This window comes from Arachis hypogaea, chromosome 20 (assembly GCF_003086295.3).
Source record: "Arachis hypogaea cultivar Tifrunner chromosome 20, arahy.Tifrunner.gnm2.J5K5, whole genome shotgun sequence".
In the NCBI taxonomy this organism is placed as follows: domain Eukaryota; kingdom Viridiplantae; phylum Streptophyta; class Magnoliopsida; order Fabales; family Fabaceae; genus Arachis; species Arachis hypogaea.
Window position 1 is genome coordinate 130,691,736 of NC_092055.1, and position 22,054 is coordinate 130,713,789.

The window sequence follows — 22,054 nt, forward strand, 5'->3', positions numbered from 1 at the left end:
TGCTGCCACTGCGAGTGTTGTGCGAATTGTTACCATCTTTACCACTGGAGAAAACGTTTCATTGTAATCCAAGTCTTTCACTTGATTATTTTCCAAAATTACCAGTCTTGCTTTGAACCTCTCTATTGTCCGTCAGAGTTGTATTTAATTTTATAAACCCACTTATACCTATGTGCTTTCTTTCCTGGAGGAAGGGTTGTGAGCTTCCAAGTGTCATTGAGTTGAAGTGCACGAATTTTTTGGGACATAGCTTCGCGCCAAAGCTCATCTCTAACTGTTTGAGAGAAAAATAAGGGCTCCTGTTCTGTCTGGAGAGAGGCAAGAAAACTGCGATGTTGTTTAGAAAAGGAATTATAATTCACAAAATTTTGTATAGGATAGGACACACCTGAGGATTTTGATGGAGAGGGAGGTTGGTCGGTAGGGCTTATTGGTATCGTAGCAGCAGAGACAAAATCGCGCAACCTGATTGAGGGTGTCTTCATGCGGTAACTCCGACTAAGTGGAACGCCCATCGTGACTAGTGGTAGATCAGAAATCGGCGTTGTTCCTACTACACTTGGTTCTGATGCATCGTCAGCGATGTACTCTTCAATCTCTTCATTGAGCTCATGTCCCCCTTGTTGGTCAATAGGTTCTTCAATAAGGGAGTCCCCAGCCCAGTCATTCAAGTGTGGAGTATTGGTCTCGTTGTGTGTGTCTTCTTTAACAATTGATTATGTCACATGAGGTCCAATATCTTCAATCCTTGGTTCCAAAATCTGATCCGCTTTAAAGGGAAACACATCTTTAACAAAATGAACGTCATGAGAAACAAAGAAAACTTCTTTTTGCAAGTCAAATAGTTTCCATCCTTTTTGCCCAAAAGGATACCCGACAAACACACATTTTCGACTACAGCTGGTAAATTTGTCCCGTTGCCTATTCTGATTTTGAGCGTAACACAAAGAGTCAAAAACCTGAAAGTGCTCATAACTTGGAATTGTTCTATGGAAAACCTCATACGGAGTCTTGCCCTTCAGTACTGAGAATGGCTTACGATTAATTAAATAGTCAGCAGTTAAGACACATTCTCTCCAAAACTGGATAGGAAGATTGCCTTGAACACGTAATGATCTAGCAACATTGAGAATATGTCGATGTTTGCGCTCCACTCGTCCATTTTGTTACGATGTATTAACACATGACGATTGGTGAACAATGCCTTACTGTAGGAAGTATTATTTTAAACACATGAATTCCGTTCCATTACCAGATCGCACCATTTTAACATATTTGTATATTGGTGTTCAACTAAAGTGAAAAATTTTTTCAATGTGATTGATACCTCAGCCTTTTCTTTCAACAAATATATCCAAACCGCTTGTGAACAATCATCCACAATAGTTAAAAAATACGAAGTACTACACGAGGAGGGAGTTCTATAGGGTCCCCACAAGTCACAATGGATTAAATAAAAAATATTGAAAGCTTGATAGTCACTCAAAGAAAACTTATCTCTTGTTTTGCTTAGATTTTTCACAAATTTCACAAATCTCATTGGTTGTATATTTTTCACTTACATTACGGAGCATTTGCACAATTTGAAATGATGGATGCCCTAGTCTCTTATGCTAAAGTGCTAGTTGATTCTCTGTTCTAGTATGACAAGCTTGAATCTTGTGTGCCCCACGATACCAATAGAGCCCATCCTTCCGCTCACCCGCTCCAATCAGCGTCCTCGAAGTGCGGTCCTGTATGACACAAAATTTATCAGTGAATTGTACTAGACAGGGTTCTTCATCTGTTAATTGAGAAACTGAGAGTAAGTTGCATTTTAATTGAGGTACATAGAGAACATTTTTCAATTCAAGTCCTCCTTCAAGTATCACTGTTTCCTTGCTTGCACACTATCACCTGCTCTCTATCCGGTAAACCTATTGGACACCCGCGTATAGTTTTCTTTTCACATAAAATTTTTAGGGTTCCAGTCATGTGGGTGGAAGCTCCACTATCAATGATCCATAAATAAAAAATTCTCTTACCAGTCATTTTCTCGGAGTCATTTGGTTTTTGCTTGTTTATCATATCTACCAATACCTGCCATTGTTCATTGGTCAATCCTGACATCTCACGTCTCGTGTCTTCCATGTTGGTAGCATGCCTACCACTTCCATCAGTGTGTCCCACATGTGCACGCGCTGAAATTCCTCGAGTACGCGTGCCCTGTCGTCCGTAACCTTTGCCACCATCTCTTTTTTCATTCCTTGGTCAATCGCCCCACTATTCTAGATATCTTACAATCTGAAAGCATCCTTTAACATCATGCCCACTTTTGCCACAGTGAGAGCATATTGTTGATTTTTAGCTAAGATCTCCTCATCCTTTCGTCCTATTCACTGCCTGCATTGCGAGTCCCACAACCAACCCTCTCTCTTCTGATGCCTTAGCCATCGTCTTCACTCTCTCCTCTTGGACTAGCATTGCGTACACACGATTCAGTGATGGCAAAGGATCGGTTGCCAGAATATTTGACCGCACTGTTCCGTAACTCGCATCATCTAGGCCCATCTAAAATTGGAGGACCCTCTCTTCTTCCCTTCGCTTCTCAAGTTGAGATCCAATCCCACACTTACATCCACCACACGTGCATTTGAGAATTTGCTCGTACTGTGCTAATTCATCCCACAGTACTTTCAATTTCCATAATACACCGTCATGGCCATTCCTTCCTGCTTACATCTTGTCAAATCTGACTTCAGTTGTTGTATTAGTGGTCCATTCACAGCCAAAAATCGCTCTTTGATATCTTTTCGCAGCTTCCGTGCGTTCTCTACATACGCAACGGTCAACCGTAGGCTTGGTTCGATCGTGTTCAAGATCCATGATACAATCATGGATTGGACTGTCCACCAATCCTCAAGATTAGATGCACCTTGTTCTAATTTCATGAGAGTTCCATCGATGAATCCCCATTTTCTCCGAGCCCGAAGTGATATTTTCACAGCTCTAGCCCATTCCTCATAATTTTCTCCATGCAGTTGCGTAATTATATTTCCTGGGTTGTCACTCGCATTGAGGTCATATGGCGAGTAAGTTTTCTTAGTTCCTTTTTCACCTCACCGACTAGTTTATTCTCTCCGTCTTGTGCCTTTTCGAGTCGAATGATCAAATACCAATGTCATCCGCTGTTTTCCTATTCTCATAAAGATATCATATAGTTTTTGCTTTCTTTCGGCAGTTCCGTCTTTGTTTCTCTTATGGCAGTTCCGTCTGCGTTCTCTCGTAGCAGTTCCATCTGCGTTTCGTCTATGTTTCCTTGTAGAGTTGTAGCAGTTCCTTCTGCGCTTCCTTCAGACAAGCGGCAGTTCCGTCTGCGCTTCTTTGAGACAAGCGGCAGTTACGTCTGCGCTTCCTTGCAGCAGTTTTGTCTGCACCTGTTTTATCAGTTTATGCAGTTTTTTTTTCTCCTTATTTCCTTGTTTTAAATGAGTTTCAATGAGGGAGGATGTTAGAATATAATTAGGATCAATTAGAATTATTTAGCATATCTAAATATTTATTATAGGAGATTACGTCTTTATTATTACAAATACAATTTGAATATACTCAATAATACACAAATTCTTTCTCCAATTTAATCTCTTGTTTTTAACAGCATCTATGGCACAGGTTGAAGCTGAGAAGAACATATATTATGAGTTACACATACACATTATTGATTTTCTTAGTTCCTTTTTCTGAAGTCTCTAGTACATTTACAGAGTTCTTTCCTGATTCTGCTGCCATGGTTATGCAGCTAGGTTCCTTTTGTGTTTGTCGGTATTCTAATACTATGTAAAAAGTTCAATCTATTTTTCTATTAGTCATGAATACATATATATACAACTTTTGATATGAAATTATATCAAATATTTTTTATCTTAAAAAGAATAATTTACAATCTTAACAAATTAAAATGCATAATTTTTTATCCTAGTAAAAATATACATAAGAGTATTCTTAAAATACTGTATTTATACTTAAATTATAAAAATATTATTAATATAATATTTCTATGTATATCTAAATTATCCATTAATAGATATACTTTTAATTTTATAATATATGTCGCTAGTTCGAATCATAAAACTAATTTTGAGGCGATAACAACGTATTTAATCCTTCGATAATGCCAAATATTTTATTTGTTAATTTTGTGAATGATGAATTAGTCGATAATAGTTAAAAAATTCTAACTTTTTTTTAGCTACAAACTCCACGAAATTCAAATATAAAATCTGAATACATAATTTGCAATTTAGCATTGTCAATAACTTCAATTCATCAAACTTATATACGACAACATGCAACATACTTAAATTTAAATAAAATTGATTGTACACAAAAAATACAAATTTATTGCGTATAAATAATTTTAAGATGATCCAAAATATAGTTAGAAAAAAGTAAAGTTTTTTATAAAAGTATTGGGTCAAAAGGATGAAACTAAAAAAGAACACTTTAAAAAGTTGAATATTTCTTTAAATATGAACTAAATTGGAAGAAGTGAATTGATTGAATTTGAAATGTAGAAAATGTCATCTAGTTAGAAATGAACTAAACTAGATGTTCATTCACTAATGTCACATGTCATAAGCACCATTTTACCTGTATACATCTTTGCCATGAACACCCGAAGCAATGTCAGAACTGCTATCTTAACTTGTGGAGATGAATTTCCTTCTTATATCTAGTTTTAGTTAAAAAGACTTAAAATAATGAAAACATCCAAAAATACTTTTTGCCAATTACCCTATTTAGTAAAAGCCTTAGAATAAGAGATAAGCTGAATATGACATTGTAACCATTAGACAATATACTTTTCCCTCAAAATGGGTTGAAATTATAAAGAGTAAAGTATTGTTTTGTGATTTGTCCCCAACATTTGCGGTAAGTCCTAAAGTTGTCCTTACCGTTTAAATCGTGCTATAGGAGAAAAACGTTAGGGGCAAAAAATAATACATAGAAATAAATTTTAATTTTATCCTTCAATAATATCAATTTTTTTTACTGTACATAGTTATTTAATTATTTTTAAATCACATCTAAGTAATCACATTAGATTCATTCTAAATAAATTTATTTTTTTTTATAATTTTGCTCTTAAAAATTTTTACTCATCATGAAATGTTTGTAGAATTACTAATACATAAATTTACGGAAAAAAATAATACATATACAATAAAGTATAAATTGTACATTTTGTCTCTAATGTATCGAATTTTTTTAATATTTAATTTAGTTAAATTTTATTTTTAGTTTATTCTATAATAATATCAATTTTTTACGGTAGATAATTATTCAATTATTTTTTAATTTTATTTTTAATTATATTATCTTTTTCTAAGTGAATTTATTTTTTATTAAGAGCAAAATTAAAAAATAAATTAAATAATTATTTGTCATAAAAAAATTAAAATTATTGAAAAAAAGATTAAAATTATTAAAAATAAAATTTAACTAAATTAAACATTAAAGAATTTCGATACATCAGAGACAAAAGATACAATTTATACTTTATTATATATGTATTTTTGTTTCGCAAATTTATATACTAGTCATTCTACAAACATTTTATAATGAGTAAAAATATTTAAAAGTAAAATTATAAAAAAAATAAATTTATTTAGAATGAAAGTAATGTGATTAAGTGTAATTTACTTAGATGTGATTAAAAATAATTGAATAATTATGTACCGTAAAAAATTGATATTATTGAAGGATAAAATTAAAATTTATTTCTATGTATCATTTTTGTCTCCAATATTTTCGACCTATTTAAGTCCTTAACGTTTCAAAATCGTCTCAATTTTATCCTGCCATCAATTCTGAGACAATTTTGAGATTTACTCTAAACATTAGGACAAAAACAATACTTTACTCAAATTATAAAAGGACTTCAACCTACTTTTTTCAAGGAGAATTTTTCTAAAACTTGAGAGATCATCTCTATCATTTGCTATAATTCTTTTTATTGTTCTTCATTTTGTTCATCAAATTCAAATAAGAGAATTTATAAAATTAGCATTCGAATGTGCTCTAGTAGAACGCTCGATAACAAATTTTAATAAACCGGTATCTACTTTAAAAGAATTTATTCATCTTCTTATAACATTAATAAAAGTCTCAATACTTGTTCTCCATTATTATTTTTTGTCTTTAGTACTTGTGTTGCTTATTTGCCACCAAAAAAAAAATATTTTACTCACAAATTTATCTATCCTTAATCTCTTCTTTTAATTTATTTTACTTAATCTATTTCCATAATACTACCTTCAAATCAGAAATCTTACATAATCCAACAATATATATTTAAAAAAAATAGATTGTTTCAATATATACGCTCACTCGTATTGTCTATTGCGAATTCCTTGGTTGTCACTCTTTCTTTTTCTTTTCTTTATTTTTTTTTCTGAATTGTCACTCTTGAATCCGAATGCCTCATCATGAAGGCATACAATATTTTTTGTCAATAAAGGCAGACAAATTTACCAACAAAGTCGTTTTTGTTTGGACGTAAACAAAAAGTGTATTGTTATATTCTGTCTTAACTGATGGGCTTGAACCCTGTATGAATAGTTGAATACCAAAAACATGTTAAAAAAATTGACTTAAAAAGAAATCTTGAGGGTCCAATATTACTTATCTATTCTAAGATTCTGACCACAAAACAAAAGATTATTCACTTTATCTGTCTTCATCTTAACATTCCATTTCTAATTTTAATGATAAATCGACCATAAGTTATAAAAAATCTGAAATCTTTACCTACCCAATAATCCATGTTCAGTGCATTATTTTAAATTGATTAAAGTGCATAGAGTCTTGGCTCTTCCTCTTGTGCAGCCCAGAAAAATTTAAACATTTATCTCTGACTGATATTTACAAAATACATCATACATTTAGATCAAGCTAGCTCATTTGCTCTGTCTTTAACATAGAGCTTGATATATTTCTCAATAACAAGTCGAATGCGATGGATTGTATAAAGGATTATGCTATATGTACACCAAAATTAGTCACCAAAATCAGCTATCAGTATTAAATATATGTTGGAATATAAATATACGTTAAAAATAAATTAAATTACATATGTATTTATACACAAATACATTAGTGACTGATTTTAGTAGCGAATTTTGGTGTACAAATAATATTTTTTGTTGTATAAAATATAAAGACATGGTTAGGACTTAGGACACTTTTTTTTCTTTCTTTTTTTCCTCACTTTGGGCTGGACACATATCTGGTTGTGATACACTTAAAAAGGGCCATGTTTGCTTTTATCTCAAAGGTGAGTTTGGAATATTAGTAATTATCTAAATAAGTAAATATACAAATAATTATTTACATTATAAATAGTTAAATACTTAATATAAGTTTTTAAAGTACTAGAGTACCAGACTCAATTAAAAAATCGAGCAAAATGATATCGGACCCTGAAAACAATTAAATCTCAATTATTTATTTATTTTTGGTTATCACTCAGCACTCTAATTTTAATTAGAATTTTTTTAAATTATTTTTTTATATTATAAATCATGAATTCTCACCTTATATTATTTAAAAGATTTAATTTTGATACACTAACAATATAAAATATTTAAAACTTAGATAACCGTTTACGAAATAAATATAAAAGTTAATTATTTTTATTAATGTAATATTTTATAATTAGATACACATGTAAGCAATGATGGACCTAAAAAAAATTTATTAATGGAGGCAAAAATACCTAAAATAATATTTAGGTATATATTAGGAGTACAAAATCTTGTGTCAAGATTTAAAAAGAGAATATTCAAGATTAGTTATTAGAGTAAAGATCAATTTGGTTAGTTAGAATTATTAATTTCTGCAGAGTAGTGCAGCAGGGTAAAAACATTATCTATACTAGTATTTTTATCCATAATAATATTACTGAAATATAAATTTTTTAGAATTATATTGGTTTTGTCCTGACATTATAAATTATAGTACAAAAATTTATACAATCAAACTATTTTTATAAAAAGGTCGTAGGAGACAAAAGTCACCGTTGACTAAGAAGATTAGAGTCTCCGTAGATAAAAAAATTAAATAATAAGATTTTTAGTTATTATTTTCATATGAAAGAGTTCAATTTTTTACTAATAATTAATTTTAACATTCGTTACCTAAAATTTGAAAAAATTTAACGTGTATACTTTTATATTTGATTAGGTGTTAAGTCTGATTCACAAATAAAAATAATTAATTTTTATGCTTGCTATTTAAAAATAATATTTTTCTCTCTACGTATATAAAAATATAATTAGATATTAACATAAAAAAATTTATTTTGATAGTTATAAATTAACTCAAAAATATTTTTTTAAATAAAACAATTAAATCTTGATTTTAACTTTTAATTACAACATTAGTATTCTCTCTAAATTATATCTAATAAATATTTGAAAAAAGATAAGTGAAAATAAAGATTAAAAAAATAAGCAGTAAAAATTTAAAACTAAATAAAAAATATGCATATAATAATATTTTTATTTAAATTATATTATGTTGTTAATTTTATTTTTTGTAAAACAGAAAAGTAAAGAAAAAAAGAGAACGAGAGAAAAGAGAGAGAAAGATAAAGAAGAAGAATGAGAGAGAGAGTTTGTTAATTTTGGATGAAAAATTTTATTTTAGTTGTAATGAAAAAATATATGATGACATTTTGATTTGTTAAATTACTAATATAAAATATAAATTATAAATTATAAATTATATATAGAGTGGAAATGATAGAGAAAAATAGAAAAAGAGAAAGATGTAGATAAGAGAATGGAAGAAGGAGGTTTACTAATTTTGAAAAAAAAATATTTTCTCTCAATTTTAATAAGAGTGTCATATGACACATTTTGGTTATTAAATTAGTTAGTAATATATAAATATAATATATAATATAGCTATATTGAAAGTTTGATTTTTTAATTTAATTTAAATGTAATTAGATAATGTTATGTTATATATTTTGATTGTCAAATTTGTAATTAATCATTGATAGATAGAGTGAGTGAAAAAATGGGAGAGATAGATAAAAAGAGAGAGAGAAAGGAAATTTTTTTTAATTTTAGATGAAAATATTTGATTTCAATTGTTATGAGAGGGTGAAATATGGCACATTTTTATATGTCTTTGTACGTGCTACTGGTTCCTTAGTTCAGTTTCAATACCATGCAAAGTTAATATTCTGTTCTAAACACAAGTCTTCATCTCTTTTTCTCTAATTCTCAGTATTGTTTCTCACAACACAAGTGAAGAACTTGAAATCTCTTTATGGTTTCAAGAGCTTAGGATAAATGTCCATGGCTTCTTTAAATGATTCAGTCACATTACACAATGTGGTGGCCAACAACAACAACAATAACAATAAGATTTTTCAACAATTCTTCAATCAGAGACCATTCAATCCAATTCAAGACAAGCTGGGAGAGAATAATCATAAAATTTGGCAACAACAGACACTTGCTGCCATTTGAGATCAGCTTCTGGAAGATCACTTGTCTAAAGAAAGGATTCCTCAACAATTTTCTGCAGCTAAAGATGAATTAGTTGGTATTGAATCTCCTGAATACAAGCAATGGGTTCAAGATGATCAGAATTTGATTTCTTGGCTGCTGGCGTATATGGATTCTGCTTTTACCCCAAAAATGATAGGGTGCACTTTCTCTTATTAGATTTGGGAGAAAATTGAAAGCTACTTTGCAGAATCCACTAAATTCAGAATTAAAAAGCTGAAAGCACAGTTGAAGATGACCAAGAAACACGGTTTGACAGCAAAAGAATACATCTCTAAAATCAAGACTATTGCAGATTCCTTAGCAGCTTTGGGAAAACCTCTTAAGCCAACAAAACAGATTGAAGCTATTCTTGATGGGTTGAACGAAGAATATCAGATGCTTCATATAACAATCACTTCCAAACCAGAATTGTACACACTTTATGAAGTTAAAATTCTTATTCTCACAAATGATGATATGTTAGAAAAATACAAAAGATCTCAACCCAATTTGATTCAAACAAATTTAGCTCATAATTCATTTCCAGCTATTCCCAATTTTAATAGTGGTAACAGTTGTAGAAGAGGAAGAAATGGAGGAAGATTCTCAAGAGGAGGTAGAGGCTTCTATTCATCACCAAGACCACAATGCCAAGTATGTGGAAGAATTGGCCAAATAGCTTGGCACTATTTTCATAAGTTCAACCAAGAAATTCCTCCCCCATCACAATCTCAACTCATCAGAAACAATAATTTTTCTCAAGATTCTTCATCTGTACCTTCATCTAGCAATTCTTCGGCACCTACACCTCCTCCACCAGCAAATTCTTTTCACAATCCTTCTGCATATGTTGTTGTTCCATCAACCATCACAGATTCATCGTGGTACCCGGATTCTGGTACATCAAATCATGTGACACCAAATTCTTCTAATATGCACTCTGGATCAGATTACAATGGACCTGATCAAGTGTAAATTGAAAATGGTGCAGGTATCTCTATACAACATATTGGTAGTTCTTTGCTTTATTCTTTTGATTCAAATAGATGGTTTTCTTTACAAAAACTCATACACAGTCCTGAAATTACAAAGAACTTGTTAAGTGTTTCAAAATTTGCTGAAGACAACAAGGTTTATTTTCAATTTCATACTTTTTACTGTGTTGTGAAATGTGAATACACTCATAAGATTCTTCTGCAGAGTTATAGGAATGGTGGATTATACAAATTTATCAACATTACTATACCCAAACCAACATCTTTAAACATGACTCCAACTTTACATACTACTCTTTGTTCTTCCGTTGACTTATGGCATAAGAGGCTTGGACACTCAGCCACTAATACTGCTTGACAAGTTCTTTCTCAATGTAATATTCCCTTTGATCTTAATAAAAATGAATCCATTTTCTCATCTAATATTTGTGAAAACTGTGCTAATGCAAAAATGCATAAATTTTCCTTTTCTGATTCTAACACTGTCTATCATACACCATTACAACTTGTGCATTCTGATGTATGGGGACCTGCACCTCTTACATCTCATTTAGGTTATAGATACTATGTCACTTTCATAGATGCATACACTCAATTTACCTGCACTTATTTGCTAACACATAAATCTCAAGTATTTAGAGCTTTTACACAGTATAAGTCCTACATAGAAAATTTAACTAATTGCAAAATCAAAGAACTACTATCTGATAAAGGAACTGAATATACTTCCAATGAATTCACTAATTTCTTGATACAGGAAGGCATTCATCATAGGTTTTCTTGCCCATATACATTAGAACAAAATAGATTGGCTGAAAGAAAGCATACACATTTAGTGGAAATGAGTCTAGCTATGCTTTCTACAGCTTTCATGCCTTTAATTTACTGGGATGAAGCTGTGATTACTGCCACTTTTCTTGTTAAAAGAATTCCAACTAAAACCTTGAATAACAAATCACCAAATGAGTTAATCTTTTCACACAAACCAGATTATACTATACTGAGAATCTTTGGAAGTGCTTGCTATCCCTGGTTAAAACCATACACTAAGAACAAACTTGAACATAGATAACATAAGTGTGTTTTTATAGGATATTCACCTGATTTTAAAGGATACAAATGTCTGTCCTCCAATGGCAAAATTTATATTTCTAGACATGTCTTATTCGATGAAAATAATTTTCCATATCTACAACTCTTTACTAATAATTCAACCAATAACAAATCTGTTTCTGATGTACCACATTATGATTACTCACCATTATTTGCTTCATATAGTCTTCCTTTGCAGCATTCTGCCCTTACATCATCAACTATGCCCTCTAGCTCAAGCCATTTAGAACCTAATAACATCAGAATAAGTGATCCTTCATCCTCAAACTTTGTCCCTCAACAAAACCCACCAATTTTACCTATTTCAGATATAGCAATTCTACTTCCTCCTATTGATAATTCTGAAATTTCTCATATCAAAAATAAAAATTCTCCAACTAATGTCCATCCCATGATTACTATATCAAAAACCAACAGTTTAAAACCCAAAAATTTTACCACAACCCTTCAAAACTTAGAATCAGCATCAGTTGCCCTCAAAATTCCTATTTGGCAGAAAGCTATGGAAGAGGAATACCAAGCTTTAATGAGGACCAACACTTGGACTACAATTTCAAAGCCTACAGATGGAAATTTACAATGAAAAGGCACCAGGATGGCTCTATACAAAAGTATAAAGCTAGACTTGTTACCCAAGGCTTCCATCAAGAGGAAGGTTTTGATTTTGAGCAAGTATTCAGTCCGGTCATTAGACCCACTACAATTCGTTTAATATTAAGCATTATAGTGTCTAAAAACTAGATTTTAAGACAGTTTGATTTCAATAATGCATTTCTTAATGGAGATTTGCATCACACCATATATATGAAGCAACCAATTGTTTTTGAACAATCCTCCTCTGAACATGTATGTAAACTAAATAAATCATTATATGGCTTAAAATAAGCCCCTTTAATAAACTTAGCACGACTCTAACATCTTTTGGTTTTCAAAGTACAAAATTTGATACTTCTTTATTTGTTAGGAATACTTCAAATTCTGTTATATATATCTTGTGTTATGTAGATGATATTATCATCACTCATAGTGATGCTTATGAAGTGGATTCTATGATACACTCTCTTGATAAAGTCTTTTCTTAAAAGATCTTGGTGAGTTAAATTATTTCTTAGGCATAGAAGTTCACAAAACTGATTCTAAAAATTTGCATCTATCACAAACAAAGTACATTCATGATCTTTTATCTAAAATTGGCATGGGTGAGGCTAGTCCTATGCCAACACCAATGGTTTCTTCCCTTTAATTAATGTCTACAAGTTCAGAAAGTTTTGAAGATCCTAAACTATATAGAACAGTAGTAGGTTCCTTGCAATATTTGACCATCATACGCCCAGATATATCATATGCAGTCACTAAAATTAGTCAACTCATGCATTCTCCATTGCTGGCTCATTGGAAAGCAGCAAAAAGGGTACTTCGGTATCTTCAAGGAACCAAGGATCATGGATTGTTGATTCAGAAGTGCAGTGACAATAGATTGTAGGGTTTCTCAGACTCGGATTGGGCTGCAGATTTTGAAGACAAGAGGTCAGTAAGTGGTTTTTGTGTTTTCTTATGACTAATATTGTGTCTTGGCAATGCAGGAAACAACGCACCATAAGTAGGTCTTCTACAGAGGTAGAATTCAGGAGCCTTGCTGCTTGCCAAGCAGAATTGGAATTGGAGTTTGATAAACTCTAATTTTAAGGTTTATTTTCGATTGAAATGAGTTGATTTTGTTAACTCTTTTCACATTTATTCATCTTAATTGCATACTTTTATTATTCCTTCCTAATTATGTTTTAGAGTTAAAAACATGCTTCCTAGGCTTTAAAGATGTTAATTTTTAATTCTATTATTATTACCATTCGATATCGTGATGCATTTGTTGAGTGATTTCAGGATCTATAAGGCAAGAGTTGCTTAGAAGATGGAATAGAAGCATGTAAAAGTGGAAGGAACATGAAGAATTGAAGTTTTGAGGATCTGGCGTTCGCGCGTACGCATGACCCGTGCATAGCTCAACTTGCGCGTACGCATGACATAAAGCGTATGATTTTCTTAGAATTGCATGTGCCGGGGATTTTTAGACCATTCTTGGGCCCAAATCAACTCAATTCTGAATGGAAAAAGGCAACAAATTAAACAGGGGGAGACACCGCCAATTATAGTTTCTCTAGTTTGGATATTACACTTTCGTTATCTCAATTATAGTTTCTCTAGTTTTAATTCCACTTATAAATATTGTTCGTTATTTTCTCTTAGTGTGTTAGTTTATGGATCTTGTTAATTTTAAATTCTTGTTAATGCATTGATGTTCTCTTGATTTATATGTGTTAATTGTGTCACTAGTGTTGGTAATTAGTAGTGGGTAGACTTAATTTTGCTTGATTCTTTCAATTATATGGTGTTTCTTTTTCTTGTTCACCAAGTGTTTGATAGAATGTTTATTTTGATTATGGAATAGATTTTCATTCTTGGTTTGGGTGTTGAGTAATTAGGGACTCTTGAGTTGTTAACGTCCAATATTGATTGGTAAATTTAGGGTCGTTAGTTAGTTTGGTTTCCACTAACGCTAGTCTTTCACTAAGTGAAATTAGTTAGTTGGCTAGGATTTATTTGTGGATTGAAATCAGTTATGCTTACTTGACTTTCTTTCAGTGTTAGAGGATGACAAAATAGGAATAACTCTTGCTAATTACCATGTTTGTGGTTAACAACAAGAATGGGAAGCCTAGTTCTCACCCCCTTAGCCAAAGCCTTTTAGATTACTTGATTGTCATCACTTTTTGTTGACCCTACTTTCCTAGTTATCTTATCTTAATTTCGTGTTTCTTTGTTATATGCCCTTTTTATTGCTATCATCTTAGTTGCATGCTTGTTAGATAGTCATTTACTTGCTTGATGTTTCTAATTGTTGCAATTTATTTGTTAATTGTTAAGATTTCCTAACCAATGATGTGTATCCAATTGTAAGTCCTAGAAAAGACGACCAGGGATTCTACTCCCGGTATTTGATTTGATTTTGTGACACTCTTCTAAACTCTAACTGAGGATTGCTTGTCGGTTTAGACTATACTTGCGACATTCGAATTTGAAAACCTTTGAATTTTCTAGACCGACATTAATCCCACGTCAGAGTGGCTGCAGAATATGTTGGCAGAGTTAAAGATTTCTTTAAAAACATCACCAACTATATACCGCGATAACATGAGCAATGTTTTGTTAATAGCTAATCCTGTGCTGCATAATCGCGCTAAACACTTCCAATTAGATGTGCAAATTATTTGGGATAAGTTTCAGACAAATTTTCTTCACATTGTTCACATCCCAAGAACAGATTAGATTACAGATATCTTGACTAAACCTTTATTTGCTATTACTTTTGATAGGCTGGAATCTAAATTTCGAGTGTGTTCAAAGTCTTACTTGAATTTGAGGAAGATATTAGGATTACAAAGTCTAATGTCAAGATTCAAGAAGAAAATGTTCAAGATTAGTTATTAGGGTAAAGATTAGTCTCGTTAGTTAGAATTGAGTTAGTTAAATATTAGTTTCTGCAAAGTAGTGCAGTAGGGTAAAAAACACTATGTATATACGTACTACTGATTCCTTAGTTCGGTTTCAATACAATGCAAAGTTAATATTCAGATCTAAACACAAGTCTTCATCTCTTTCTCTCTAATTCGTCTGTGTTACAAATCCTGTTCTCGATATTATTTCTCACTACACAAGTGAAGAACTTGAAATCCCTTTAGTATAGATATATATATGTTTTGTTTCCCACTATACCAAATCGATCATGAACTAATTCGTCGTAGATCTGAGCTCTATTAAGAATTTATCACTGGTCAACGAGTTGCTACATAAATGCGACGAAATTTGAACTTTTAATACTTATTTAAGTGAATGATTGAGATAATCACTCAATCAACCCAAATTAGTTTAGAAATATTTAAAATTTTAAATTAAAACTATCTAGATGTATTAAAAAAAAATTAGAACTACACACGCAGATACCTATACACATACTTATTTATTATATAGTATTTAAAATAATGAAAGGATAATTTTATATACATATTATAGTATTTAAAATAATAAAAAGATCATTTATAACAATTTTTTTTAATTTTTAACGTGATTAAATATTATTTTTATATGTTTTTAAAAAATATTTAACTATTCATTATCTCCTATTCAATTGTGAAGTTAACTTTTTTTGGTTGGTCGCGGTATTTTTCAGTCCGACAGGCTAAGAACTAATTCAGTGAGTTGCTGCATGCACAAGGCGGAATTCGAACTCCGAACATTTGCTTAAGTTGGTTAATTATGAAGTTAACTTATTATAATATTTGTGATATAAATAAAATTTTAAATCAAATAATTATTATAATCAAAACTATTTTAATAAAAAATATTAATATAATGGATAATTATTGTGTAAAAGATGCTATAATTTGAAGATATACCGATATTTTCATTGGATAAAACACGTGCTGACGGTCACCAAAAAAAAAACACGTGCTGACAGATGTCCATGTGCAATGCGATGGAGAGCAGGTTGGCACTATGTGCAGAACGGAGTCTCCAAAAGCTAGCACGGAGCCGAGAGATCAGAGATGGTGCTGGAATGGTGGATGGCTCCGTTTGGATAGTTGGAGTTGTGCATGCTTTTGCAATGATTGGGCCTGGATACAAAAAATTGCATATAAGGCCTTGGATGATGGAGGGGATATTGTGGACCGAAAAAATGATGATGTCTGTCTCTTGGACATGGTTTAAAGGGATGGGTTTAATGCGTGTAACAAGAATAAATAATTTACGAGTATATGACCGAAATCAACAAAAACAAAAACAATATATATTAGCCCAAAATAAATATATTTAAGAATACGGTTTGGGAAGAAGAAAAAAATTGCCGAAACAGTCAAAACTTACTTAATGCAGCAGTTATTAGTTCATTTGAGCTATACTCCCAATAAATGTTTTTGTATCGTTTAAAAAATAATCAATAAAAATATGATTTAAGAGAATATTAAATACCTGATTAGGCACTATAGTATTAATAATAAACTAGTTTATGTTTTCCTGTTCTGCACAAGATAATATATAAAAATATATGAAATGTTTTATTAAAAAATTAAATAAAAATATATATAATAATTATCGCTATAAATATTTTACAAAGGTATAAATAAAATAAAAATTAATGATTTTTAATGTTAAAAATATTAAAAATAAATAGTATTTGTATTAATCAATTTGAGTTGGTTGAGTAGTTATCTTATTCTTTATCTGTTTATGTAAGTATTAGGAGTTCGAATATTACATTGTGCATGTAACAATCTATTAGCTAGTAGCAGATCCTTAATAAATAGAGTTTCAAAATTCGTAGTGAATTAATCATTGGTCTACAGAGTTAGAAAATACAGTGAAAAATAGTATTTGTCTTTAAAGTAAAACAATTTCTCATTGATGTCAATGTTTATAGAGATTTATCTTTGTTAAAATTTTTTTAAAATAGTTTCATTTGTTAGTATCATATTCATTCTTGAAGTCAAAACAATATGATCAATGTTATTACCTGTAAAACTTCACATTTTATGACATGATTTTCTAATTTTCAAATTTATAGACTTATGCCATTATAAAAGCTATTAGATTGATTAATATTCCTTGGTAACATTACTAGAATACCATTATTGAGTATTAGTTTGTGTAAAGATAAATCATAACAATTTTTGTGGTTCAATATATAGTTTATTCTATTGAAAAATGAATTATTATTCCCTCTAGTAAATACATTTTTTTTTATTTCATACACTATTTTATCTGACAATAATTGACATTAAAAAAAAGTAAATGATTAAATTATCTAATAATATAATATATAAAATAATTTTTTATTTTAAAATTAAATTTAGTTAGTGAGATAAAATTTAAAATAATATTTTATTTTTTAATTCAAATTTAAATTTAAATTCAAAATAAAAAAAATAAAAAAGTAATATGGAGATGTCATTCTGTGATTAATATACAATGAAAAATTCTAAATACAATTGAAAAAGAAATGCATGTGTAATTTATTATATGATAGAGAAAAAGAATATAAAATTAGAGAAACAATAGTTTTGAATTATATATAGCGACTGAAAAATTAGAATTGTATCGATAACACTGGTTTAGAGAAAAATATAATTGTTCAGAGAATTACCTGAAACTTAGTTATTTTTGAGGCAGCGTCTGACTTGTATCGATGTCGAAATGTTGTCGTCCAAGTTTTGCGTGAGGAGGTGGGGGGAACGGTACCTGCAAGAGATTCTGATGCCTAAGTTAGCAAAGTTTTAAGCAGGTTTTGTAGATTGAAACTTGAATATACCTGCGAATATCAGTGTATTTATAGTAGAATAGATAACCACCTTTTAGTGTAGTTCCACTTTTGATGGTGGATAACTATTCCCTTTATGCAGGGAAGTTTGTTGAGATCTCCTTTTTAGATAAATAGGAGATATCGTTGGAGTTAGTTACTTATTTATATAAGTAGGGCTGGATTGCCGTCGTTGCGCTCAACCTCTATGAGGTCGGGTAAATGTAAAGGAGGCATGGTCTCTTATGTTGACCTATATTCTTTTTAGGCCTGGCTATGTTTTTGGGCCAGAATATAAACAATAACATTAAGTGATGATATAAATAAGAAAAAAGTGATATTACATTTAAAATGACTAAAACAAAATCAATATTAACTTTATTCGAAAATACTTTTAAAAAACGGAAGACACAAATATTTTGTTTCATAAAAATTTTAAATTGTCTAATAAGAAGCAATTACAATATATAAAGGATTAGTGGTTCATACATAATAGGGCGGTGCGATTTGGATCGATATTAAAGAAAAAACTAATCTCATCTAAAATATATAATTTGTTGTAGTTTAGATTGTATCAATTTAATTTTATTTTTAAATTTGATCCAAATTATTGTGGTTTAAATTGGTTTGGTTTATTTTGTTTTAACGAATATAATTTAAAGATTTTATTATTAAAAAGTAAAAATAACTTTAAATTATTAAAATAAATAAATAAATAATTCTAATTTTATATTTACAAAATTGTTACTAAATAACAATAATAATAACACATGAATATGATAAAACCATATAAAAACTAAAATATATTATATGTAAAATTTAAATTCAATAATAAAATAATAATATCATATTATATTTTGCGATTTAAATTGGAATGGTTCATTTTTAAAAAGTGGATTCGAAATCTGATTCAATCTATGCAATTTGTGAAAACCATTTATAATTTACTATTTACAGTAGACTATATCTCGTATCATAAATTTGTGGGACTTGAGTCGAAATTATGAAGATCGGACCCTTAAGTTCGACCGATAAACCGAAAAAAAAAATCCGAACTAGTCCAGTTTATTCTCAGGACTGCTTAAACTTGAGAATTGGCAAGAACTGGTCAAAGTTGGCAAAAACCATTGGAAATAGGTTGAACGAAATTATTTAGTTGATGACCAAGTTCTGTGCTTCTTTTTTGGTCTTTTTGGCATGAATAGAAGAATTTCTCTCTTTATTTAAACAAGTGATAAAATTATAAAAGAATAAAAAAAGAAAAAATGAATAATTTTTATTGTATGTTGATTGATTGAATTGTGAAGGTAAAACTATATATATATATATATATATAATATATATATATATATATATAGAGAGAGAGAGAGAGAGAGAGAGAGAGAGAGAGAGAGAGAGAGAGAGAGAGAGAGAGAGAGAGAGAGAGAGAGAGAGAGAGAGAGAGAGAGGGAGAGGGAGAGGGAGAGGGAGAGGGAGAGGGAGAGGGAGAGGGAGAGGGAGAGGGAGAGCATTGCCTACGAAAGATAAAGGTAAAGATGAGATAAGATAAGAAGATAATATAAAGATAAGATGAGATAAGATAAGATAATGAAGACTAAAATCGTAACTTAATTTATGTATTTTGTTGGGTTGAATTTGTAGGTTACGAGACTTCTTTATTGTTATCATGGACTAAGGTGGAAGAGTAGTTTAATACGCCCCCGCAAGCTGGTGGATGGAAGATGTCAATAATTCACAGCTTAGATAAGTTCCGATGAAATTGTTGAGGAAGACGCGTCTGATGTGGTGACGCAGAGGAGATGCGTGCGGCGGAGCTAGAGCTGCCAACGACAAAAACATAAAAGGAGATGTTGTGCTTGAGGGAGAGAGAGCAAGCGGCGATCTTCAAAAATAAAAAAGCACGTAAAGTGCGATAAGATTGATCTTTAGAGGGCGCGTATGGCCCAGAACTTCCATTTTCTTTCTTCCACACGAGGAACATAGTCGCGGTTGTCGCTTCGCTCCCTTTGCCACCGGGCATCGAGATCAAATCAGAGTTCAAACCTAGATTGCGCGAGATCTTTAAACGAGAAAATTCAACGATAGAACAAGAAGCATGCTATGGGAACTCAAAGGAACTAGCACTCTGTATGTGCTGCTATGATACTAAACTCTTACTGCTCTCTTATGCCATTACGCTTACTTGAGCTAGCTCTTATCGGTAGGATGGAGAAAAGCCATATGAAGAGGTGAGACTATCAAATCTGGCAAGTATAAAAGAAAGCTTATTAGACTATATGAAGCCGGACATCCTTCTCCTTAGAGGTGTAATGCAAAAAGTCTGAAGTTCCTTCCCCTTATTATAGAAAGTGGATTGGATTCCCAGGAACCTGCGGTAGCGTCCTTTGCCCCGCGCTCGCCGAAATGTCGTGAAATCCTTGTAAAAAGGGTTCGACCGCCATGCCCCATACCATAGGGAAGTTCATCTAACATCTCGAATTTCTCCATTCTCGTCATGCCATGCTTTTTCATTCACTTCTTTTCTTCGTCGTTTCTTCCCCTTGTTCATTTTCTCTTGGACATCTCACTTGAAATGCAATCAATGCATTCATTCTTTTCGATCTTATATACTCAATAGACTGAACACTCCGAGTTGACGAGGTGAAAGAGTTCAGACTAGGACAGTTTATGGCCGGTGGAAGCTAATGAAAGGGAAGGAAAATAAAGGAGATGTGGCCTAAGTAGGTACAACAAAAGGTACTAGTATGGGCGCAATATGCGATTGAAAGCTCTTCTTTGGCAAGTTTTATGATTTGCTAATCCGATCTTGTAAGTTGGCTTATCTTAGGCCACCGACTGAGATGATGGCATGAAAGCCAGGTAGAAATAAGACCAATCGAAAACCTTAGAAGCAACAAATCGCGGGACGTAAGCTGTTGAATAAGCTGTGGGTCTTGAGGCAGATGTGGCATCTTCTGAACCTGCGTAGTTAGGGGGAAAAAGGTTGAAAAACAAACAGGTAAGAAGATTAAACGCCTTCGCACTTCTAATAGGTTAGAATTTTGTGATGGTGATTTCCACAAATTCTGTAAATATGAAGGCATTGTTAGGCATCTTCCATTTGTCTATCGTTGGCCTCTATGGTTGAATCAGTCGGGGCCTGAGAGGCGGTGGTTTACCCTGTGCCGGATGTCACCGGTTCGAGTCCGCTTATCTCCAACTCGTGAACTTAGTCGATACAAAGCTATACTATATGATAGCACCCAATTTTTTCGATTCGACAGTTTGATCTATGCTATGATTTATTATTCATGGAAGTTAATAAGATCCTTCCATCTAGCAGCACCTTAGGAATAAGAGTAGTTTTCAGAGGGCGCGTAGAGCGCAATAAGAAAGGGCGCGTAGAGCGCCATAAAAAAAATAGGGCGCATGGAGCGCAATAAGAGTGCAGATAGAACTGCTAAAACAGAGTGCAAATTGAACTGTTGAAACAGAATGCGACGGAACTGCCGGAAGAAGGCGCATATGGAACTGTCGGAAGAAGGCGCAGACAGGCCATAATGACTATTTCATGAATGATTGTTGTTTCCTATTATAACAGGGGTAACCAAAACTGATGTTGGATTTTTACTTGGATGGATATAACAGAGATGGGTTGGATTCTGAGCTAAATTGGAAGATTGATTATTCATTGTGGGAGAAGGTTGAAAAAGAAGCAGTCTCACCGGAAAGATGATAGCTTACGTATCCTCTTCAATGAGAATACGAAGGCTCTGATACCATGATAAAATTATGAAAGAATAAGAAAAGAAAAATGAATAATTTTTATTGTATGTTGATTGATTAAATTGTGAAGGTAAAAAACTAAATATATATAGCATTGCCTACGAAAGATAAAGGTAAAGATAAGATAAGATAAGATAAGAAAATAACATAAAAAAAAAAAGATAAGATAAGATAAAATAATGAAGACTAAAATTGTAATTGAATTTATGTATTTTGTTGGGTTGAATTTGTGGGTTACGAGACTTCTTTATTGTTGTCATAGGTTAAAGTGAAAGAGTAGTTTAATAACA